The sequence below is a fragment of the Anastrepha obliqua genome, chromosome 3 (genome assembly GCF_027943255.1).
Source record: "Anastrepha obliqua isolate idAnaObli1 chromosome 3, idAnaObli1_1.0, whole genome shotgun sequence".
Lineage (NCBI taxonomy): Eukaryota > Metazoa > Arthropoda > Insecta > Diptera > Tephritidae > Anastrepha > Anastrepha obliqua.
In genome coordinates, this window is record NC_072894.1 from 70,087,734 (window position 1) to 70,113,744 (window position 26,011).

Consider the following 26,011-nt stretch of genomic DNA (forward strand, 5'->3'; position numbering starts at 1 on the left):
TTGATTTTGAATAAAATACAATTTTTTTAGGAAATTATTGTCATTTATCTTTATTATGATAATACTGGTATGGCTGAATTACGTATGGAGCAAAATATCGGCCAAATGGCCACCGAGGTTTCGGCGGCACACCTCCATTCGTTGGTCCAAATTTTTGATGACGCTGAGGCATAATTGAGGTTCTATGCCGTTAATGTGCGGAATTATCTCATCCTTTAACTCTTGAATTGTTGGCTTATCGACGTACGCCTTTTCTTTCAAATAACCTCGAAGAAAGAAGTCCAAAGGTGTTAAATCACATGATCTTGGCGGCCAATCGACATCGTCGCGACGTGGGATTATTCGGCCATCAAATTTTTCGCGCAAAAGAGCCATTGTTTCGTTAGCTGTGTGACAAGTGGCACCGTCCTGTCGTCCACATCCATATCTTCCAACTCGGGCCTTAAAAAGTTCGTTATCATCTCACGATAGCGAACACTATTCACAGTAACTGCCTGACGGGCCTCATTTTGGTAAAAATACGGCCCAATGATGCCGCCGGCCCATAAACCGCTCCAACCAGTCACTCTTTGTGGGTGCATTGGTTTTTCGGCAATCACTCTTGGATTATCATTCGCCCAAATGCGGCAATTCTGCTTATTGACGAATCCACTGAGGTGAAAATGTGCCTTATCACTGAATGTGATTTTCTTCACGAAGTGCGCGATATGCATTTTGATTTGAACGCCGATTTTCATAATAAACCTGAATAACTTTAACGCGTTGCTCGATTGTGTATCTTTCCATGGCTCCAATTGAGTTAGTCTGAAATTGAAAAATGTCAAATGAAATGCAGAAAAAGCTTAACGTTTAGGTGTGGTTCACATTCAACATCGGCCTTTGAAATTTAACCACCCTTTATATTCCTGTACGAACCTTCATACAATAAAAATCTCCCATCGCAAGTCTTGTTTTTCTATACATAATTATTTCAAAATTTGAGGCCTCTACTGGCGACAGCAGATATCGTCCGACTGGGTTGAAATTTGGCACACACTTTATTAGTCGAATAGTGCAACTTTTCCGCACTATTAGAATTTGATCCTAAAAAAAAATTGTTTCGGGCCACTCTACTACATAAACTTATCTTGAACATAAAAGCATACTTTCAACATAAATATTCCCAATTTGAACTGTACAAGGCTTCAAATGCTGTGGATGATAATCCTAATCATTCCACCTCGGATGAATCAATCCTACGAAATCCGGAACGCAACCTCAATAGATGAAAAGATGGTTTGAAATGGCTATTCATGGCGTGTATCGAAAAGACTTGCTGAGCCCACATGTCGCCCAAAAAATGTCGCACTTATGGCTTCCCAACAGGTCGATATTCGCCGAAGCGGAGGGTACCATTTCCGCCATACAAGGTGGTGTGATTCCAACAAGAAATTACATTACATATGTAATGCGAGATCCAATTGCCGCTGCAGACAGATGTTGAAGATGCAATAGTCGAAGTGAGACCTTAGACCACGTGCTACCTGGATGCACCACACTGGCAAACTCTATGTACCTGAAGCGACTCCATGATATCGCAAAAATAATTCATCTAAAACTGACGCAGATGTACAACTTCAATCAAAAACAAAATACGATACTTGAGATATATCCCAGAACCTGTTCAAGAACACTCCAACTACCTTTTGTATTATGAGCGAACAATTTTAACGAATGCAATAAGAGACCACAAAAGGCCAGACATTTTCTTGATCGATAAATCTCCATCGACTCTGAAGAAAAACATGCAAAAAACATATGCAGAAAATATATCAAAATATTCTGACTTAGGGATTGATGTCAAATGCCAATGAAAGTTAAGGAAGACGTACATCCTGCCAATTGTCATCTCAGCGCACAGTTAGTGTATACAAATTTAGCAGACAACGTCAAAACACTTCAGCTCACGCATTCTCTGATTTTTGACATGCAGAAAGCAGCTCTTAATACCTGCCATATGGTTCGAAACTTTGTACAGTGAATACTTTATTCTTTATCAATTTGTCAATTATTTAACATTTCTAAGTGCAATATTAGTTATAATTTACGTACCTGTTATATAACCTTGCAGCTAAGCTGCCGCCATTTAATGTTAGTTACTCCTCTTTGGGATGCAATAAATAAAAGTAAATAAATAGGAAATTGTAAATAAAGCAAATTTTATGAAACGAAATTCAAAATAAATAAAATTTAAATATAGATTAAAATAAAATAAAACAAAATGAAATAAAATAAGACAACTTCAAGTTAAATCTAAATTAAATACACAATTAAAAGAAAATAAAGTAAAATAGTGTTAAAGTAAAAACCAAAAATAAATAGAATTAACTAAAAATAATTAACTTAAATAATGTTAGTTAAGTTTTCAAGTATATAATCGAGTGAATTCGCTTCACTGTGCGATTGAAAAAAAAAATTAATCAATAACTAGATAATGTGATAACTTTAATGAAGAATATGGGAATACAAGCTGTAAACTCCAAATCAAATACAAAGGCATTTTCGATAGAGTAAAATTGACACTTCACATGCGCAACATGTTTCTCTCTCTTTGAGTTAATGTGATATTGTAAGTATGCAGGCCAGCGCCCTTAAAGTGGCGATCGCCGAAACAGAATTTCGGTAAAAAAATTATTTTTTTAATTTTCCACCACTGCTCATTGTGATGAAAACAAAAAGTTAAGTGAAACTTGAGAGACATTTTCACATTGTCAGAACATAAAAAAATTGAAGCAAGCGTTTGCATTTCAAGTTCATATCGAAAGCAACGTTATATATATGAGACAATTTTCAATTCTTTTGCCAAATTCATTGTAGTTTGAGTTTATTTTTGTGCCACTGACAATTTTTTGAAAGAGTTGTAATCACATTTTGTACATTAACCCACCTGAAGTATGAGTAATGAGCATGCCTATCTTCGTTGATACGTACCTATGAAACCCCCGTTAATGTTACATTCACCAAAGAACACCCTCCCAACGGCATCACTATAGAGGTACCACTAATCGAGGCACTGCTTCTGCTCATCATTTCATTTTCGTTGCACGTTCACGTTATACCAAGCGGTTGAACGGTGGCGAATGTTGTCAACAACTTAGCGGCTTAAATTTATTGTGAAAATTGTTCGACACTTTCGTAATGGTTCTGGCATTTCCACTCTAAAGTTTTTTATATTTGTTTTTGGCATGAGCATGTCGGTAACTTTTCGACGAGTGTTTTCTGTAATTAATGTTGCGGCTGCTGTTGTTGTTGCCATTATGCATTCCACAAACCAGTGAATGTATGTATGTTTGTGAGTAATTGTATTTTCACAAAATTTTCACTAACTCTCTTGCTACGTTTGCCGTCTACGTAGATACATATGTATGTATGTATGTACATAGTTGGAAATGTTGCCAACTGCATTCGAATAATTGCAAACGATAAAAAAGAACGAAACAAATTTGCCAAGTTACGTTTTAAACGGCACTAAATGTTTCCAACACTAACAAGAACAAGAGCTGTGTAGTGTAATAATATCCGTTACTCTGGTTTTTTCTTTATGAATTATAGGGCCAGAGAGACTTTCCGTTAGTTTGTTTTATAATAATCGCCTCGTGTCTGCATACGTAGATATGTAGAGATAAATGCGCCATGTGGGAAAATCCACTAGTTCAGAACTATTGAAAATGGTGAAAGTTTGCATTTATTCCCTAACAAGGCTGAACTCTAGTTAGTTTATGGGGTTTAGGGGTAGTCAGAATGTTGGATTTTTTTAAAGTAGAATATCTTAAAAATATTGTGTGAAAATTTGAAGTGAATCCGACAAATACTTTTCGTGTTATTCAACAATTAAAAAAGGGCGCTCTCGCGCTCCGGAGCCTTCGCAAAACTTTAATTGGGAACTGGTGATCACTTTAACTTAAAAACCGCTTCTGAAACTTCAATAAAATTTATACTGCTTTGGAAAAACATAAAAAACTCTTGCATGATCGAAGGATTCTTTTTTCAAAAATGTCGTTTTTTTACATTTAATTCTCAGTTTTTTTTTCGAAAATCTGAAAAATATTTCCTGAAGCCGCCATCTTGTGGATTTGGAAAAAACGCTTCGATCAGGCAGATTGATTTTAGATGAATCTCCAAGGGCTTGTAATGAGCACCGCAAGGGAATTCTGGAGAAACGGGCTTCACACAAACAGCAATAACTTTTACAATTACTATTTTTTTTTTTTGAAATTTTGCTAAAGTCAAGTCGAAATGATTGAAGTCAAAAATAAATGATTGAAAATCATCATTTTATCAGACCTCTAACTACCCCTACCCCCTTATGCGGGTATGTAAGCAAAATATTCTGTCTTATTTCCAAGAGTATTTTTACCAGGAAAAAAATTCTAATAAAACGAATTGCCATTCAAGGCAACAAAAATACATGCCTATGTTCCAGTGCAATGTTCATTAAAGTGTCGTTTGCTTGCCCTTTTTATTCAAATGCCATAAAGTTGGCTCGTTTCAGTGTCCGCTTCAGGAGCCAGATTAAATATTTGCTCAAAGTTCTGGCGGTATTTAAAGCGCTCAAATTTCAACCTTATGTCTGTTTATGGATTTCGCATCCAGCGATATTCAGGGAAATCAGAAAAACCATAAGCATTCCAATACAAAATACAGCCTCTCAATTCCTTACAGCGAAGTATACGACAGAGATGTCTCTGGTGTCAATAGAAAATTTAATCAAAATAAGAACACTTCGCATGGTAAATTCGGGTGGAAAAATTCGTGTAATAGGAAAAGCGACATGTAGTTCATTTTTTGCAGACTGGTGACAAGAATGAGTTTTGCCGAAGATGTGTTAGGCAAAATATGGCATTCTACTGTCATCAGGAAGTTAACTGCACTTCATAGTTCTGTTAAGTTTCAGAAGTGTCAAGTATTTCTCCTGCGGATTATTCCTTGCATTTCTTGTTTTTCGACTACAGCTGGCTGTCAGAACTGACCGTATTTTTCTAGAAAAAATTACATTTAAATCTCGTCTTTTTTATTTTTTTTTCTTCAAATAATTGGAGTATTTGTTTACTTGTTTTATAACAAAAAGTACGCATTTATGCTTAAAATAAAGGAAAACATAATTTTCTGTTGGTAAATGTGAGTAATGCGCGTTTTTTTTCGTAATAATGTAGTTCTGCCCTGCCCCAGGGTTGGAAAATTTTCGTCTTTTTTCAGAGGATTGCGTATTATTTTCCGAAAAAGTTGCGCCCTGACGAATGTGCAACAATTTCTACCCGATACAAAAAGTAATGGTGAGCGTCAAAATAGTTGTGCGAAAGCTTGAAATATTAAATTTTATTATATTCAATTAATTCGATTAATTTGTGGAAGCATTAAGTTTTTCGCATGACGTATAACAACATTTTCTTATGTTGCTGTATGACAAAGTACCATTTTTTGTCGAAAAATGAAGATACTATTAATAAATTATCCCTATTTTGTTCTCTGAGCTCAGGCTGTGCCTAAAAAATAAATTAATATTATTAATATTAAATATTATATATATTATTAATATTATGATTAATAAATAAATAAAATAAATAAATTATTAAATTGCTGCACCCGCAAAGTTGCGTTCATATATGTAATGTTTCAATCATAACTTACTTTTGGGTTTGCTACCGCCAGCGAGTTTAAGCGCAAACGCCAGCCAAAACACTTATCAAATCCCATACAATCCCGTGATTTTTTTCCTTTTGTTATTGCAATATTATCGAAGCATGGCAACAATATTTTTCAATTTGATTGGCTGTCGGCGTGTAAAATTTTGATATATACACATACCTAGTTTTGCCTTCGGTGGTAACGTAGTAAAACTGATATCTAATGAAGAATGTACGAGCGCGTTTGAACATCTAAATGCCTTATTTAACTGAAGTTACGCGTAAAATGCGATTAAGGTAGGCTTGGTAGAAATGGGCTAGCCTAGTCCTTAATAGCAATAACAACTTTGGCGAGATATTAAACAGGATTAAGCGAAAACGCAATGGATCATGGTGTCCAGTTCACATTATTAACACCGTTTTCTCATCCGTTTACCTTTCTCAAGTTGCATATACTCAACTCAATTTAATCCCATTTGGATGTCTTCCCCATTAGTCAAAATTTAGTCACTGGCAGATTGGCTCCCATTTCCAAAACAAAAACATCAAAAATTCTCTTAACTAGTTCAGTTTTTCCCTGCATGGTTTCAAACTTTCATATACAGTTTATCTGTGTGTGTTTAATGTATGTATGTATATATGTACATATACTTGTGCTCACATAATTAACCCAGTAGAAAAAAGAAGGAGTGAAAAGCGATTACAGAAGCTCTTATTTGGAATCGCGAGGGCCTTACCATCTCCATGATTTCCTTAATTATTTTTTATATGAAATGAGCCAAAACGCAAGGCATTGCACTTTCGCTTGCGACGGAACACCTTATAGAAGGTGTTATTGCAAGTCATTATGCCACCGCTTGTACGAGAATGCTTTTGAGAAGGAGCTGTCTTCAAGCGCTTCACAAACGCCTGGCAGTATGCCCTTCTTGCTCGCTTACTTTGTAAGGGCTGCAGGAAGTCGTCTTTGTCATGTGATGTTATCTTACTTCCAAACAGCAACGATAATTTCAAAAAATTATTTTAATTTTAATAATTATAAGTATTTTAATAGATGATTTATTTATTTATTTATTTTTTATAAATATGAATTTTAAACAAAAAAGATAAATAAATGTAATTAAATTATTATATATTATATATTAATGATAATAACCGAGTGGATAACATTTTCTTTCTGTCGGTGGTGATTGAAACATCTATTTTCCCATTAAATAGAATGTGCAACATCTTTTTCATAACGTCTAAGTCCAACAAGTGCATGGGCTCCAACGGAAATTGTGTGATCATTTTTATGCCAATTGTTTGTAGACTGCTTTGATTATTTTTAAACATCTCTTTGTGAAAATCAGGTTGTTTTCTTTCATTAAAGTCATTGTCGGTTCTTAATAGCGATGATTTAGTTTTGAAAGTTGTAACATTTTTAATTCTTTCCCCTCTCTGGTAACATTTACCGCAGCCTGCTAAAGCGTTATGACCCATAGTATCACACATGAAGGAACGTGCTGGTGTATCACATATAAAAGCTCTGATTTCGAATTTAAATTCCCGGCTATTCAGCACAAGGCCATTTAATTAATTTAATTTACACTCACTCTTTTTATTATAAATTTTACTTAAGTTATTTCTAACTTTCCGAAGCTCGTCTTTTCATCACAAAAATACACTTTTAATAAATTTACAGAAATGAACGCGTCATTTTTTTTTTGTTTGTACCGCCTACTGTAAATTTCGACAATTGTGTATAGGTACAAACGTTAGCTCGACAGTTTATTTTGTAACACCTTGCCTACTCACTTCTCGAGAAGGAGCACTGGAAGCGCTCTGTGAGCAGTGCTGTTGACATAAGCATTTCACTTGCTTAGAAGCTGTTCTGTAATAGCTTATGAAGGCAAGATATTGCACCATTTCCTTCTGGGAAGTCACTCCACCTTTTTACAATATTCGCAACATATTTCTTGCTACATTTTTTTCTCTTCCACCTACATATTTGTGGCGTGCGTCTTGATGTTGTTCCACAAATGGAGGGACCTACAGTTTCAAGCCGTAGTTATGTGTATGTAGGTATATATAAAAATGGAAGTCTTTTATATGGAAGAAATGGCGCAGAATCGTATGAAAAAAATATTGTGATACGTCAACGCGTTTTTTGAACAACTTCAAACTTTCATTTTGTTAAACTAAAATTGAATAAACTATAAAGCTGCATACAGAGAAGTTTTCTAAAAATTCTAATTAATTTTTGCTGATAATTTTTTGAAATTTTTGTGCATTTTGTACAAAGTTTGGAACTTTAATTTATAAAATTTATAAAGTTATATTCTTATAAAAAATTTACAAAAATTGAGCATGAAAAATATTTCGAATATTGTAAAAGAATGAAGTTACCTGATCATGTGCGCCCCAGTGTAAGCATATACTTGTATGTATGTGATGCGATTGCGTTGGCCACATGCGGCTTTTATGATTCCAAATTAACCAACAATTGGTGTAAGTGGCAATTAAAGTGGTGAAGGGATTTCAGTTGTAAGGAATTATTTTGTAAATTTACGTTGTTGAACTCTCACTATTATTATACTGCACATGCGCATACAGTCATACTATCAAACACACACACTGTACTATATTCATTCATACGTATACATAGGTACATACATACATGCGGACACACATACATATTTATTGCTTCATGAATAATTGGCGATAGTTAGTCTGAGTGGCCACTGAGTGTGTAAGGCTAGACACAGACAGGTATTTTATAAATGCAACTTAGGAGTGTAGTTGAAGGTTACTGTTACTATTTGTTGGAAAAAAAACACGATTATGAAGCTCAGAGTGCCATAAAATGAATTCCACTTTCTTTGTTCACACTGGTGTGCTTTCGCTGTGACCATTGAAAGATTGCCCTTTCAGGCGCTTCATGCTCATTTTAGTATTCTTTTTTACCATGATTTTTTTTTTATTATTACAAAAAGCTTTTTCTTTTTCGCGTTTTACAAAACGCGTCAGTTGCCAATTATAAAGATCAAGTCAACATATTTGGTGTTTTGTTGTCGCATTGACTATTTTCATCGTTCGAATGTTTCTTCCATTCGTAGAAACTGGTGCGCAATACACAACGTTTGACTATGCCAGCTACTCTGCTCTTAAAAAGGCTAACACGATGCCCACGGAACAGCGGAAGTTGAGCACAGGAAACTGGTTCTAAGTCATATTCCGACAAGTCCTTAAACTATAGTGGTAGACTTTTGTAAAACTGTTATTCCTCCTGTAATAAAAAACAATATAAAGTACCCTGGCACAATGCTGCGTTGATTAAACTTCGAAATAAAAGAAACAAATTTGTCCGTAAATTCAAAAAATATAAAACTTCAAATTTCTTTGCTCTGTATACATAAAGAGTATTACAAGAAATTCGTCTTTTTGGATACATTTTTAAACAGAAACTACGTTCTTAGACTCGAAGAAAGTTTAAAATCTAATCCAAAAGCGTTTTGGAATTTTGTAAATTCGAAGAAATCTAATTCCAATATTCCGTCCGCTCTGTTTTTCGGTCACAAAGCTGGTAATACTCCTGTCGATGCCACTTATCGCTTCGCTGAGTTCTTTACGTCCAATTTTGTATCGGCCTCGGACAGTGAGAAAAATGTTTTCTTCGATATAAAACCCTCTATTGACTTCGGAAAGCTGTATTGTACATTGAAGATATCTTTAGAGGCCTTACTCGACTTAAAACTTCTTCAAACACTGATGTTCATGGTCTGTCTGCGGTGTTATTCAAGCAGTGTGATTCTTTACTATATAACTTTTGTTGTTAATCTTTAACAAATCTCTAACTTCGGGTACTTTTATTGATGCCTGGAAATTGAGTTTCATTTCACCCATTCACCCAAGATCGTTAATAAAAACGGTATTAGTAACTACAGGCCTATTTCAAAGCTTTCCGCCACTGCAAAGCTCTTTGAATGCATCATCCACAAATTGCTTTTGCTGTCAAGAACATGATGCGTCCGAAGCAGCATGCTTTCTTTCCGGGCCGCTCAACAGTGTCTAATTTAGCTGTATTTTCGGATGATTGTATCGCTGCCTTCCAATCAGAGCACCAAGTTGCCACCGTTTATAATGACTTCTCTAAGGCCTTTGATCGGGCTTCCCATATAATAAAAATACAAAAATTAGCTTGCATTGGCTGCCACTCAACCATCTTAAGTTGAATCTCATCTTAATTGCAGAATCGCCATTGTTTGGTCGTCGTCGACAATGTTATGTTTCTTCCTTTCGTTGCTTGCTCTGGGGTTCCACAAGTTAGTATTCTTATGCAGACGACGTTAAGACTGTGAATTGCTGCAAACAGATTTAGATAATTTCACCAACTGGTGTATCAATAATCGTCTATGGCTCAACATAAATAAGTGCTTCCAAATTACCTTCTCCAAGCGTGCCACTGTTATTGACTCCTCTTATCACATATCAAGAACACCGCTGCCACGCCATAGCTCCGATTTCTCCGACCCTTATACGCTTTTGTATACGGCGTTTGTGCGTTCTAAACTGGAATATGCATCCTTCATTCGGTCTCCGTATTCTACAAGGTGGCGCAAAAGTAACCTTGCGATGTTTTTTGGCTGTAACTTAAAAAAAAAAAAAATGAAAAACTTTGATTCTTCTTGAGGACTATTTTTATTTTGTATTTTAATTTTTTTTACATCAAGTCGAGAATATGATGCCATGTAAATGGCCGCCGCCACAGTTGATTGCCATTTGAGCCCTTCTTGGCGGATATTGTCTTTAAGAGCTGCAAGAGTCTGAGGCTTGTTGACATAAACTCGCGACTTCAAAAAGCCCCACAAAAAGAAGTCTGGAGCGCTCAAAGCAGGTGATCTTGCTGGCCAGTGCAAATCGCCAAAACGGGAGATTAGGCGCCCGGGAAATGCATCTTTCAGCATATCGGTTGTGGCACGTGCAGTGTGTGCCGTTGCACCGTCCTGTTGGAACCACATGTTTTCCAATCCCAATTCATCAAGTTGCGGCAAAAAGAACTCGTTGATCATTGCTCTGTAGCGCTCACCATTCACAGTAATCGTTTGGCCCGCGACGTCTTCGAAGAAAAAATGTCCGATGACTCCTCCAGCGAAAACAGCACACCCTACAGTGACTTTGAGCGGGTGTAATGGCTCTTCGTGGGTTACACGCGGATTTTCAGTGCCCCAGAAGCGTGAATTTTGCTTATTTACGTACCCGCTAAGATGGAAATGGGCCTCATCACTCAGGATTATTGTAGATGAAAAATCATCTTCCTCTTGGTGGTGATTAAGGATGGCTTGAGCGTATGTTAGACGCGATTGGCGGTCAGCAGCTAATAGCTGATGCACCGTCTGGACTTTGTACGGAAACATCTTCAAATCTTGTACAAAAATTCGCTGTAAAGACCGTCGACTGATACCCATTTGCGTGGCCGTCGTCTGGTCGGTGTCGACGGCGCTTCCATGACATCCTCGGCTACAACAGCAATATTCTCTGCAGAACGGCTACTCCGGGGTCTGCCACGCCTGGCAGCATCTCGTGTTGTGCCAGTCTCTTCGAGGCGAGCGGCTAAACGTCGCAGTGTTTCACCAGTAGGCGTTGGACGGCGAGGAAATCTGCGACGAAATTCACGTTGTGCCAAAGTCACCGACCGATTATTGGTCAAATAAATAGTCAGCAATATTCCGCGTTCTGGAGCAGTGTAGCGTAACATTGTTTATTAACGTGTATTTCGCATGTGTTTACTACAAAAATGTCAATCATTAGGGGCCAATCGCAAAATTTATAGCATTTTCTGATAGGAGGATTACTTTAGCGCCACCTGTTACGTGCCATGCTGCTAGAATTGAACGAATCCAAAAAAGTATTCTTTCATTTCGCGTTGCGTAATTTACGCTTTTTGGATCCCATCTCTACATATAAAGCGAGATGTTTATTGACCAACTTAAAATCATTGCAGAGGAGCAGAATAATCCTAGCTTTGTCTTTCATTTTTGACTTCATCCGTGGAGCTGTTGACTGTCCGGTGCTTCTTAAGAGGATTCTTTTTAATATTCCGGCCAGAGCTCTGCGTAGGTCGGAGTTCTTCTATGTTGCTATTTCAAAATCCCTTTATGCTCAGAATGCTCCTATTACTAGAACCTTAATTGAGTTTAATAAAATCTCTAAATTTGTTGAGTTAGTTTTTTCATTTTCAAAAGATCACCTATTAAACATTTTTGAATATTTATTATAAATCGTTTAATTGTATTTTCTTTTTGTATTGCCTATTAACCTCAAAATATGTCCAATGAGCCTATAAGAATTTATTATATTTATTGGCTTAATAAATAAATAAATTTGCCGATTTTTCAACGATTCGAATTATACTTTCCACACTTTACATACACTAAATCACACCCTAAAATGGGCACTGCCATTACTGTTTACTGGATTCAAATTAGCACTGTTTACTTTTTGCTCCGAAATTAAGTTCTCTATTAAAATGAAATTATAAATGTCAACAGAATTCTGGAGTTGCAGTGCTCCAACTCTTTGTGTGATGGCAAAATATATTTTGTCCTCTCCTGTTTATCATTACGAGCATTACTTAACGTCTTAACACTAAATTCTTTATGTTTTCTAGTGAAATTGCCAATCGAGACAGCAAATTCAATGTAATTCATGTAATGAAATATTTTAAGTCGCACATTGCCAAATTTGCAAAGCAATGAGCTGGAATTGTTCATGTTTTTTGTGACGCTCATATTGGCAACATCTTTGATAGTTTTATTTGCCCCACTGTGAACTTTCTTTTTTACAAAAAAGTGAATCCACAAGAGCCTCGGCGTCCTTCTTTGCTCTTCATCGTATAAATCAAACAATGCTCTCAAGCGTGGGGGCTCAACTTATTGACTAGCTTGACATTTTCAAAATGACGATGACAGGGCACGGCAATGTCCACACTTAAAATATTGCCATTGCAATCAATCAAATTGGACAGTTGTTATAAAATGAGCGATGATGACAAAAACACTCTCAACTGGTCTTCAAAAAATGCTACAGCTGAGATCACTTGATTCCAAAACTGCAGTCTAAAAAAATTCATAAAAATTCAGATATTTCTCAATAAAAAAACATTACTATAGCTAAGAAATATATTAAAAATATGTTTTATTGCAAATTTTCCACGTTAAAGGTATTATTATTATTATTTTTTTTTTTAATTCTAATTTGGCATAGCAACCCCGTCAATAGGCTCAAACAAAAATGCCAAGCACTCACGCTATTACACACTCAGTGCCCGTCAAACTCACACCTAGATGCCTATTAAAAAAAATGGGAAGAAGAAGAGTATTTTCACTTGTATCTCTGCACAATAATTGAGGGTCGAGATGTTGAGTTCAGCAATAAGCAGATAGCAGAATCCATATTGGTGAATCGGTTTTGAAGCGGTTGATTTTTCAACTTGTCCATGTGTTGGTGACTCGGTCGGATATGTTTCTTAAGTTCCCGAATTTAGATGCTTAAAGATGATTCATCTCCTTACTGATGACTAATTTTGTGTATACATAAGTAACGTCCCATTTTTTATATGGTTAATAAACCCACTGACACAAAATTGGACTCCGCGACTAAGAGCTCAACAAGGAGCCACAATTGAAGAGCTGCAAAAGAATTTGGCTTTGGGTTAGAGTGATTGGGTGAAATTAAATTTTCAAAGGAAGTAAGAGTTGATGCAATAGATAAGACCAACAATGAAATTCAGAGTGGAAAGCTTAGCGTCAGAGATTATGGCTAACAATTTCTGGGATACCAAGACAATTTTATTAAATGTTTATTTGCCTAAAGTAACTAAAATGAATGCCCAGTACTACGCTAATTTACTGGCCCAGCCGACATGCCCGTCCACACCATGAGGGCAAAGCAGTCCTTACAAGCCACGGAATTCACAGAATTTGACCATTCACCCCTCGTTTCAAACCTGGCAAACAGTCACGCGGTTTTCAAATGCGAAAAAGGAGTTACGGGCACGAAGATTTTCGAGCCAATGCAAAAGGTGTATTTCACTTGAGAAGGATTAGTCTAAAAAATGTATAATATTAAACTATAATTTTCATTCATTAAGTACCCTAGGCCACGTAATTATCAGCCACCCTTCGTAATATTTGAATTGCTGCTAATTTGATGACCCCACCAATTGAATATTCAATTTTTTTACAACTATTACCCAGTTACATAGCTAATGCTGTATCGAGTCTGTCAAAATCTATTATTTCTGGCCTGATTGGAATGCGTTTCCATTAAACTATTTTCAATTTGAGAGAATACCCTGTATATTCTGTTCAGATACCTATTCGACCACTACCTCGCTGTGCAATAAATTTCAGTGTTCTCTTATCATTTAGAACAATAACAAATGCAACTACAGTTTGAATGTGTCTTGCTTATCTAAATCATCCTGTCAAAAGTGGAATGTAATTGTGACAGATAAACGTGCCATTAAAAATGGCGCATGAAGAAGATGAGCTTTTGATAGGGAATGCGGGCAGGTCAAGGATATTAGGAACTGAAGACGAGTAGGGTTTGCTGCAAAAGTTTAAGGTGTATGGTATATTCTATTCTGTACATATATAAGTATGTATCCATCCGCTGACATATCTATGAGCTATAAGACAAATTTATAAACTTACATACGTACGTATGAACTTACTGGAGATGTCAATGTTAGTGTACCGATTCATGATTATAAAATATTCTTAATGCATATCATCCCGATTTAATTGTTTTTAATTTTAATATTGGGAGGTTGAATTAGTTTTAAAGGTTTTTTTCGAAGATTTGGGGCTTTATTGTGAAAAAACGGTACAAAATATTTTATTCGAAGTATTGGCCATCGCTAGCTACAACTTTCGCCCATCTTTCGAGCAATTTCCGGATGCCGTTTCTCCAAAATTCTGGCCGCTGCTTGGCTATCCATGACTCAACCCATATTTTGGTAGCCTCGTACGAGGAGAACCGCTGGTCCGCCAAATCGAGACTCATATGCCGGAACAAATGATAATCGGAGGGAGCTATATCTGGACTATACGGCGGGTGCGGTAACACTTCCCAGCCAAGCGTTCCAAGGTATTTTTTGACAGGTTGAGCAACATGCGGCCGAGCGTTGTCATGTTGCAAAATAACCTTGTCGTGCCTTTTTACCGTTTCCGGCCGTTTTTCTTTCAATGCCCGGCTTAAACGTATCAATTGCAGTCGGTAACGATCCCCCGTGATTGTTTCGCCCGGTTGGAGCAGCTCAAAATATACGACGCCGACCTGATCCCACCAAATGCAGAGCATGATTTTCTTGCCGTGAATATTCTGCTTGGCCGTCGACGTTGATGCGTGGCCGGGCAAACCCCATGATTTTTTGCGTTTTGGGTTATCGTAGTGGATCCATTTTTCGTCGCCAGTCACCACCCGATGCAAAAAACCCTTTCCGATTTTGTCGCTCGATCAGCAATTCGCACGTAAAAAATCGCCGTTCGACGTCGCGCAGCTTCAACTCGTACGGAACCCAATGTCCTTGCTTTTGGATCATTCCCATCGCTTTTAGACGCTTGCAAACGGTTGATTTATCAACGCCCAATAATTCAGCAAGCTCTTCTTGGGTTTGGCACGAGTCCTCGTTTACCAATTCCCCCAATTCCGCGTCCTCGAACTTTTTGGGCTGGCCAAGACGCTCCTTGTCTTCGGTGTGAAAATCACCACTTTTGAATCGTCGAAACCAGTACTCACATGTTGAAATCGACGGAGTATGGTCTGGGTAGGCCTCCTGCCTAAAGAATCATTGGGTATAACGTCTATTGGCGTAACTGAAACTGTTAATTTCAAAATGTCATAACTTTTTTTTTTTAAATCGTACAATAATTTAAAAAATGGGTTTTAAAGCTAAAGAGTTGTACTATGCGACCTTTTCGTCGAAAATTGAAAAAAAAATTTTCTATCCAAAAAAAAATTATCAAAAATGGCTAAAATGGCCATTTTTTGACCTTTTAGGCTTCATTTACCAAAAATCCTGACGTGATGGAGCATTTTGAAGGTCAGATTCGTTTTCAGCGCATAAAAAACTACAAGAAACAAGTACAGCCATTCTAGAAACTCACCCTCGCAGGACTGTGTAATTGATGGTCATCATTAACACTGGCCGATACAGCTGCGATACTTTCTTGAGTTCGCACTCTACGTAAATTTAGTCACAATAGCTTGAATAGCCGATTCAGTGGGTCGATTAAACTGACCATAAAATGGAAGAAGCGCGCGATAAACTTCTTAACAGAACACGCATTTTTATAATAAAATTCAATGATTTGCAAGCGTTGTTCGTTTGTAAGACGATTCATGGTTAAATTATAGACCAAACTGAAGATGTTTGACAGTGAAACAAAACACGAAACGTGCGTCAGCTATTTAAACCAACGGTTTAAAAAGATAATAGCTAAAAAATCACCCGTTATAAATGTTTGACGATAGCGGAAAAGAAGAAATTAATTGAAAAAGTTGAAGGAGGTGAGAAGAAAAGTGATGTTGCAAAAGAATTTTAGATTCCGCTCAGTACTCTCTCAACCATAATAAAGAACAAGAAGAAAGTTACTGCTGCTCAAACTGCTGGAGCACGGAAAAGACTAACTAAAGGTGAATTTCCTCGTCTGGAAGCAAGTCTGGACATTTGGCTTAAACAGTGTAGAGCACAAAAGGTATATACGAGTATTAGCGGAACTTTGTTAAAGAAAAAAGCAAAAGAGTTCGCGTCTACTCTAAACATGCCAAACTTTGCGGCAAGGGAAGGGTGGCTTACAAATTTCAAAAAGAGGAATGGAGTCGTGTTTAAAAAAGTTTGTGGAGAAAGTGGAACTGTTAATGATGCTGTTTGCTCAGATTGGCATGGTAAAATGAAGACACTGATTGAAAACTATGATGCCCGAGACATTTTCAATACTGATGAATCTGGCCTATTTTTCAAATGCTTACCGGACAAGACGCTTACTTTTAAAGGTGAAAAGTGTTATGAGGGAAAACATAATAAAGAGAGGTGGACAATTCTATCATACTTGCAGTAAATATGAATGGATCGGAAAAACTGAAGCCCTTAGTAATAGGAAAAGCAATGAAACCGCAATGTTTTAAAAGAGTGAAATCGTTTTTTACTGATTACAAAGAAGCTTGGATGACAACAGAACTTTTTAACAATTGGTTTGTAACAGTTAATGGTAACATGAAACTACAAAAGAGAAAAATTTTACTATTTTTGGACAATTGCACTGTCCACAATAGTCCTTCTACATTGTCCAGCGTAGAACTCCATTTCTTTCCGCCAAATATAACGACCAAACTGCAACCATTGGACCAAGGGATCATCCATCATTTAAAGACGTCGTATCGCAAAGAAAAGGTTAAGATTGTTTTTGGAATCTCTCGATAAGCATCTAACTACGAATACTCGTATCACTGTCCTGCAGTTATTTTACTGATTGACCAGGCATGGAGAGCTGTAACACGCGTAACGATTCTCAACTGCTCGGGTTTCGTAAAAGAAGATCAGCGATGTGAGTTTTTCTGACTATTTTCAAGTGGATGAAGATGTTACTGTCTCAGGATCACTAAGCGATGGCGACATTTTATCTGCGACAGATACGAATGAAAAGAGCAACGATGAAGATGAAGATGATACATCAGAATCTTTGGCAGAGGTGTCAGTTAAGGTAGCAAGAGCCTCATTCGATAACTTACAAAGCTTTTGTCTACAAAACGAAACTGATGCAACAGCATATCAGGCACTTTTTCTCCTTAAAAAAAAAGCATGATTGAAAAGTCCGAACAGCAGCAATGTGCTTCGAAGCAAACCCGTATAAATGAGTTCTTTTCAAAGATTAATTAATTCACATTATGAATATGTAAAACATTAGCAGTTAAATAAAAGCACTTGATAATTCGAAGTTTTATTTATTTTCTCTCAAAAATTTCGAACTATTTAATATTACAAACACTCGAGTCGACTTTAGTATATTTACATACGAGGCACCCTCTGAAAATCTCAGAAAGCCACCCAAAAATTAATTTAGTCCAATTTTTTGACAATGGGTGTGGGAACTCATCATGAATCGTTTAATAGGGCGACATCATCGATCCTTATTTCTTTCGGAATGAGGAAGGAGCTGCCGCCATTATAGTGAATGGCGAGGGCTAGCGAGTCATAATGACTGAATTTTTGTTTCCAAAAATTAACCAGCTAAACATCGACGATATTTATAAACGATACAAGCGACAAGATGACGTAAATTGCCGTAGAGCGCGCTTACCTATCTATTTATTGAAACATTGAAACCACTATTGACATCCTAGGGCCAAAATTGGACTGATCGAATTTACCATGTCGTAACCGCGGCCGATATATGGCGGATATCTTCTTCTTCTTAATTGGCGCGATAACCGCTTACGCGATTTTGGCCGAGTTTAACAAAGCGCGCCAGTCGTTTCTTTCTCGTGCTAACCGGCGCCAATTGGACACACCAAGTGAAGCCAAGTCCTTCTCCACCTGATCTTTCCAACGCAGAGGAGGCCTTCCTCTTCCTCTACTACCACCAGCTGGTACCGCATCGGATACCTTCAACACCGGAGCGTTTGTATCCATTCGGACGACATGACCCAGCCAACGTAGCCGCTGGATCTTTATTCGCTGCGCTATGTCTATGTCGTCGTAAAGCTCATACAGCTCATCGTTCCATCGTCTGCGATATTCGCCGTTGTCAACGTGCAAAGGTTCAAAAATCTTACGCAGAATCTTTCTCTCAAACACCCCAAGCGTCGCTTCATCGGATGTTGTCATCGTCCAAGCTTCTGCGCCATACGTTAGGACGGGCATGATGAGAGTCTTGTAGAGTGTTAGTTTTGTTCGTCGAGAGAGGACTTTACTGCTCAGTTGCCTACTTAGTCCAAAGTAGCACTTGTTGGCAAGAGAGATTCTACGTTGGATTTCAAGGCTGACATTGTTATCGGTGTTAATGCTGGTTCCTAAATAAACGAAGTCTTTTACAACCTCGAAATTATAACTGTCTACAGTGACGTGGGAGCCGATACGCGAGTGCGCCGACTGTTTGTTTGAAGACAGGAGGTACTTCGTTTTGTCCTCGTTCACCACCAAACCCATTCGCTTTGCCTCTTTATCCAGTTTGGAGAAGGTAGAACTAACAGCGCGGTTGTTAAGGCCGATGATATCAATGGCGGATATCATATTCTAAAAATAAACTCCAATATTTTAATAAAAAAATATGCATTCCAATAATATTTCTGTTTTGCATTATCATTTTAAGTTCTCAATCCCTTAAAAAACACCCGATACTTGCAGCATAGTTCTAAGCCATTGCAAGGTATGGTTTCAGCTGTATAAAAATTAAAATTTTCGTGCAACATAAATTTAAGTCGAAATAATTTCTGGACAGACTACTTTATTAAAACAAATCAAAGGATTTTCTATGTAGAATTTTTCGATATTTCAAACAAATGTATGAATTGATTTTCATAAACAAGTAAAAAAAATCAGAATTTTAAACATCTAACTTTAAAACAATATTTTCCAAAAGGCATTTCTGTTGCTGCCGCGAGCTACAAATAATGCAGGCTACTTATTTTTAACTCGTTAACAACTCTTTCAAAAGAATATATTATTTTCTATTCTTTATGGAAATATTTTTTTGAGTTTTGTTTTTTTTATTATAATTTTTAATATTTTTTTGCATTTATTTAATTGTTCCAAACATTGAAAATTTAAATCTTAATAATGTGGCAATCCTTATTGCATGGGTAAAAAAATTGGACAAAATCAATTTGGGGGTGGCTTTATTTCAGAAAACGCTTCATACTTTGTGCTATGAAAAACGATTTTCAAATTTATAAAGGAACAGCAAGTGCCGGTTATATTTTTGTCAGGTATTTTTCAATTTTATGGTTAGGCTTCGAATATCGCACCGCAGATAGATTTATAAGCTCCAATCCATACTATTAAGATCCTACCGGCCTACTAGCCTTGGTCCTCAGACAGTCACACAATACGGTGGATGTCATCTAATACGAAATATGAAGAATGTATGTAGATACCCCATTAGGTTAGTCTCAGTTCACGCAGTTAAAGCATTCTGTAGTGGGGCACGCATAGGCTCTTGACTCGACATGAAGGGAAAGTATGTTCCAAACTTGCGTAAAGCCGATTTGAGTAGATCTCTGATTTTTTCATATAAGAAATCCTCCAAGAATTATTTACCCGAATCAAAAACCTTTTTATGACGCCAGTCTTGTATATTTTGGACTTCATCTTGTATAGCGTTTTTTATTAAAAACTCAAATGAACAAAAGCCAACTTTTTCAGTATATTAACGATTTACTCGAATAAAGCAAACATTCCTTTTACTTATGTAATACGATGTCATTCATTTGGCTGTCTCGGTTGGCTACGCAGTAGCGCATCCTATTAACCCAGTTTTCCAACACCTTCATGATGGTGTTGGGGCCGATCTCACGAACGACCTGCTCGATATTCATCTTAGGAACCCGAATCGCTAATGGATTGTACGCATATTATTGGTGATTCACAGCATCCCCCAATAATAAGTATAACGGCATCAAATAGCAGCTCCGAGGTGGTCAATTGACACCGCCAAGTTGGCTAATAATAAAATTACTGAACTTGGCGCACAAAAGATCGATTTTGGCGTGAGCTGTATGGTTATTCTGCTACAACCCCAAGCCATCCAGGTCCATGTCTTTCAATTTTCGAAGACAAAAAATCGTTTATCATGCTTCTGTAACGGTCATCCTTGACCGAAATGGGTGCGGTGCTCAAACTCACACCCACCAACAGAAACGTATGCCTGTACGCCCGTATCAGCTGACACAAACAACGATCTACGATACTACGGAAGGGAACGGTGGTGAGAATTCATTTACATGAGGCTCTCATTACTTTCATCGTATCAGCTGATACGTGCGTATGTTTCCATTGGTGAGTGTGAGCAGGATTATTGTTGAGATTTTCCACGGGAAAAACTGTCACTGTCAAAATAACGTATGTTTAAAAGACACTAAACACATACAGGGTGTGTTTGAATTTATTAACTATAATACATAAAAGAAAAAGGATATGTGAAATGGAAAAAAATTTCAAGATAAAATTTCGTTAGTTCAACTCATTAAAGCAGACCGGTGACCGATTTCATCTACTTAAATCACGTTATGAGTCTATACCAAAACGCATTTTTGAAGTAATTGTTAAAAACGGTGCTCATACACATTATTACAAGTGTAAAACAAATAACAGTTTACGACCAAAACGTACCATATTTGTGAGTTAAAATAGGTTTTAATTAAAACTGCCATTGAGGCCAGAGGATTTTTTAGCAATTACCTTTCTTAGGACATAATTGAATTAAACTATTCTTTTCTGACTACTCGAAAAGAAATTTTACACAAAAACCATTGGAAAATATTTGGTCTTAATCAAGTGAGAGGTAGCGTATTTAAGAAGTACGACGACACGTGATCGCTTACATGGAGCGCCACAGCTTTATATTTATAGAGATCCAAGTCCCACGATGGAAAGGATTTTAGAAAAATTTGCTAAAAATAAGCTAGCAGTCGAAATCATATTATAATTTTTATTTTATTTTAAGCGGCTCAACAGCTGATTTACTTGCATTGTCAGAAAGTCCTCTGCTACTTCTTCTTTCCACGGTGGTGTGGGTCTTCCTTAGCTTGCTACGTTTGTCACCTGAGGCGAAGGGGAACAAATCTCTTGCACTCTATCCGGTTCCATGTGCGAAACATGTCCTGCCCATCTGATTTTTGGTGACTGTCGGTCTGACTACGTCCTCCTTGTATTATATCGTTCATCTCGTCATAGGTTCCTTTTAAGCTGGAATCAGAAATATTGCTCAAATTCGCTATTAAATATCTCAAAGTATTGTGGGTAGTTCGGCTTGTCTGGAAACCGTTGCGTAAACTAGTGATGTTTTGATAAAGAGTTGCTAAGATTAATTAGTATGTAAATGTTTCACTTTAATATTAGCGATTTAAATCAATAATTCTGCTTTCGGATGCTTCCTTTTCGGTCCACAGTTCATTCAATTAATATTGAAATTTCTCATTTTATAGTGCTAGTATTATAATATCTTATCTAGCACACAGATAAATTTATTTATTTTATTTTTAAAAGCTTAAATAACAATAGAATTGCTAAATAAACAAAAAGATAACGCAGCGCTAGCAACGGAGGCTTTCGGCTGGGACAGATAAATTATATTCACACATTTGCTGGTCAGCGCGCAACACTTTGAGAGTTTTCTCAGAGAGTGCTGCGAAAAGAATACGAAAATTTGAGAAGTATGACGCCGAGTGTAAAATTAATGCAACACTATTACGAGAAAAATACCATTAAAAAATCTGTAAAAACTAAACAATAAAATGCGTAAATCATCAAAATTAATATTCAACATCCTGTGTTTACCAGTAACTCTCAAACTGTCCAGCAATCAAGTTTGCACAGCACTGTATCAATAGCCATTTCTCGCATGCAATAAAAACAGTAACAAACACAAATACCTTTGTGGTTGGCAATACCTTTTTACATTCCACAACGCACGGTTGCACAAAGCATTTTTGAGGTTGGCAAGAAAAAACAACAAAAATGTTAGTTGATTCTGAAACGTCTTTGTTTATGGGTGTATATGATTGTTTAACGCGTTGCGTGTGATAAAATTCGTGTTGTCTCTCGAGAAAGCTAGTGAGGGAACTCATTAGCCGGCAATTATTTTATCATTGTGTAATTTATAATATACTTTACTTGGAGTATTTGTTTTATTTTCCTGATAAAAACCTAGCCAATAAGGCGACTACATATGCGTTGCTATTAACGCATATGCACTTGTGCTTGTGGGTATGTTAGTGCGTGTAAAATATAAATTATTGCGTTAAGACCAGCATACGGAATGCTGTATTAGTATGTGCCTCTACACAAAAGCTTATCGGCAATGCGCCAAAGAGTTGTTTGCAAAAAAATTCCTGAATAAAACTTAAAAATAGTTTTTGTTTTTGTAATAATTCGCAAACGAAAAAAGGGAGAAAGAAAAGTAAAAAGCGCAAAACTGGCTAATATTAAGTGTTGGCATTTTTTGCTTTGAAGAAGGAGTGGCGAATTGGTGAACATAGAGAGCAAGCAGAACGAGTATGTTCGCTCCGTCTGCTGGAATTACCCAGCCAGTTAATCAAATTGTGTAAAATATGAAAATAAATTGGTGGCATTATTAATAGAATAAAATAATTAATAAAATGTTTAATAAAGTAAAATTATCAACAAATCCAAACTTTTCTGTGTATACCCCCTTTTATCTCATTTCAATATTTGCTGTTTCAACCACTCGTTATACAATTCTTTACGAATACGAATGTGAAGTGCAAAAAGCATAAAACCGGTTCGACCACATCAGTTAGCAAGTCAACCATCCCAGTAGACGAAATTATTTGAACAAACGGCTGGTCACACAGCTGTGAGGACAGTTCAATTGCCTGTTTGCTTGCTGGACTCGCAGTTGCCGTTGCAGCCCTAAACCGAAAAAGTGAATAGCAAAAACAAAAAAATGTAGAAAACACCCAGTGTAAAAGCAGAAATTCAAATAAGCAGCAGTGCAAGTGGAAAAGCAAATAAGTACCTAATATCTAGAATTCTGAAGTGAAGAAAAGTTTTTATTGTGTGTTATTTGGCATTTTTATATGCGCCGCCATTGCACTATTCATTACTTCGCGCCATCATCGCTGCCTTGCCGCTTTTGTCTGCATTTTATTAGTGGTATTTATTTTTGTGTCTGGCCAAAGAGTGGATTCAACAAGCCGGTATAGACGTGCGTGAATTTCAGAATTTGTTCCAACACATTTCGGAAGGATTTTGTATGTGCAACTTGTTACTGAGTGTGGCTACCTGTTTGGTTATACGCCTACTAGTGGTGGCAGGTGTTTATCGTTACAATGAAATGGGCAAAATGAAATAAACCAGACTCTATTATTACCTACTTGAAAAATTATGATATTTAAATTTTAAAATACATAAATGTTAATAAAATTAATTGCAATTGTCTTGTTTGCAGTGAAAATACCGAATTTGATGAGAAGCAGTCGATGCGTGTGCCAATCGATACGTATTGGCCCCAGTAGAAGGGGCAAAGTGATTTCGGGAATACTGCTGTTTCCGTGGCGCCGCAATTTAATGGCGGATTCTTATAGAACTCGACAAAAGAAAACGAAATGAAAGAGTAAATTTTTTTGATATCTCGCTTAGTTTTCGAGATATTAAATAAAAAATAATAATAATAATAATAAAATTTTTTTCTGCAGTTTCGATAGAATGCGGCGAGATAAGACAAAATATAGGAGTAAAATTTTTCGATTCCCGTGCTTCAAAAAAATAATCCTCATCAGTCTGACTCCGGCTACGCAATCCACAGTATTTTCATTCAATATCTCGAAAACTAAGCGAGATATCAAAAAATGTTACTCTTTCATTTCGTTTTCTTTTGTCGAGTTCTATAAGAATATCCGCCATAAGATTGCGGCGCCACGGAAACAGCAGAATCCCCGTGATTTCTATTTACCGAGCTACAGTTATTAAATAAAAAATTTGCTAAAATGTTTCTCTTTTCTATCATTAATTGTCCGAAAATAATTACACCTAGGGGTTAAACTCCTCTTTTGATATTACTTATTGGAATTGTATTCTCAAAAAAAAAAAAAAAAAAAAATTGGAAAATATGGGTAATCACTTAAATTTAATATATAATATTATAAATAACAATGTATAAAACGTTTGAAGGTCAAATGAATAATTTTCCAAATGATTATATTTAAATGAAAAACATTACTTTATTTTGCTCGATTTTAATATTTTCTATTGATTTGAGGGGACCGATGGTCTAGAAATTTCAAAAAATCGATTTTTTTATTTTTTCGATATTTCGATATATTTTAAGAAGACACTGTGATTTTCATGCAGAATTTCCCAATATTATAGCTTCTACAGCCCTTCTACTAAGTAGAGAGCGGTCCGCGTGCACCTGTACCACAAACTTTAAACTCATTTATCTTGAAACGACTTTTTTCGGCCTGGTGTTGTAAAAAAAACCTATTCCACCGAATCGTCTGAAATTTTCATATGTTGTTCACAACATCAATGGCTATCGCCCGTACTAGAATCTTATTATTAATTTAATAATTTCGTATTTTTTCGATTAAAAAACTGAAAAACACTGATTTTTAAATGTCAAATTCAAAAACGCGCCATTTTGTCATTTTTTTTTTTAGTATAGTACAGGGCATAGCTGCAGATTAATAATTTTTTTTGTTTTTGTTTTTCAGATAAATAGAAGAGCTAAAATGGACAACACCGCCCAGGCCCAATTTCTCGGGAGGGTCAACTTCAGCCCCATTTTTTAAATTATTAAAATTAAAAAAAAAAAAAAATATTTTATTTGTATGTAAAAGATGTTAAATGAAAAGCCGAAAAAATTCAAATTTTTTTATTACAATAAATAATTTTTTTTTATTAAATAAGTAACTTTAACTTTTTCAATATTCATAATATTTTTTATGCTAAATTTTTTTTCCTTAAAAATATCAAAGTTCATAACTTTGCACGAAAATCACAAAACTTTAACAAATTAAAACCAAATTCTTTTACAAAATCGTTCAAAAAAAAGCTTTTTTTTTGGATACGATGTTGAGAATTTTCTTCCATATAGTCGTAAAGTAAAAAAAAATTTTCAAGATTGTATTATCTTACATTACGGATTTTTAAAAAAGATAAAGTGCCTTAATTATGTAAGCACGAGTGTATCTGGATACATGGATATACATATATTAAGCAATATTTATAATAGAGAACGTTGAACTTTGGTCATAACTAACTATAAAAATTAAATTCGGTTTCGGTTAGGTTTCAGCGAACTTAAACTTTTAGTTCTTGTACCAAAGCCCACATTTTATATTGATCAAAGGTGCATATAAGGATATACCTTACGATCAAAAAGTACCGGGCATGTTTAAATAAAATTATATCTCCTTCAACATACGACCCGTCTGAAGCAACACAAATGTGTCAAGGTTTAACCCAGTCATCCATGCACCTCTGGTAGGCCGAAGAAGGGATGGCTTTCAGCTCCTTCGTCGCATTCTCGTTGATCTCATCTGTCCATTGAAATCTCCTTACACGAAGCGTTAACTTCAACTTAGGAAACAAAAAGATGTTGCACGGGGCCACATAAGGAGAGAAT

General features: G+C 36.3%; 1 protein-coding gene across 1 annotated transcript in view; it reads left to right on the forward strand.

Moving 5' to 3' along the window:
* Positions 1–22,405: 22,405 nt before the first annotated feature.
* LOC129242057 (uncharacterized protein DDB_G0283357-like) overlaps positions 22,406–26,011 on the forward strand; it is a 136,273-nt gene continuing 132,667 nt past the window's right edge. The window contains exon 1 of the mRNA XM_054878616.1: positions 22,406–22,515. The gene's annotated coding sequence lies outside the window, so the exon portion shown is untranslated. The remainder of the gene's footprint in view (positions 22,516–26,011) is intronic.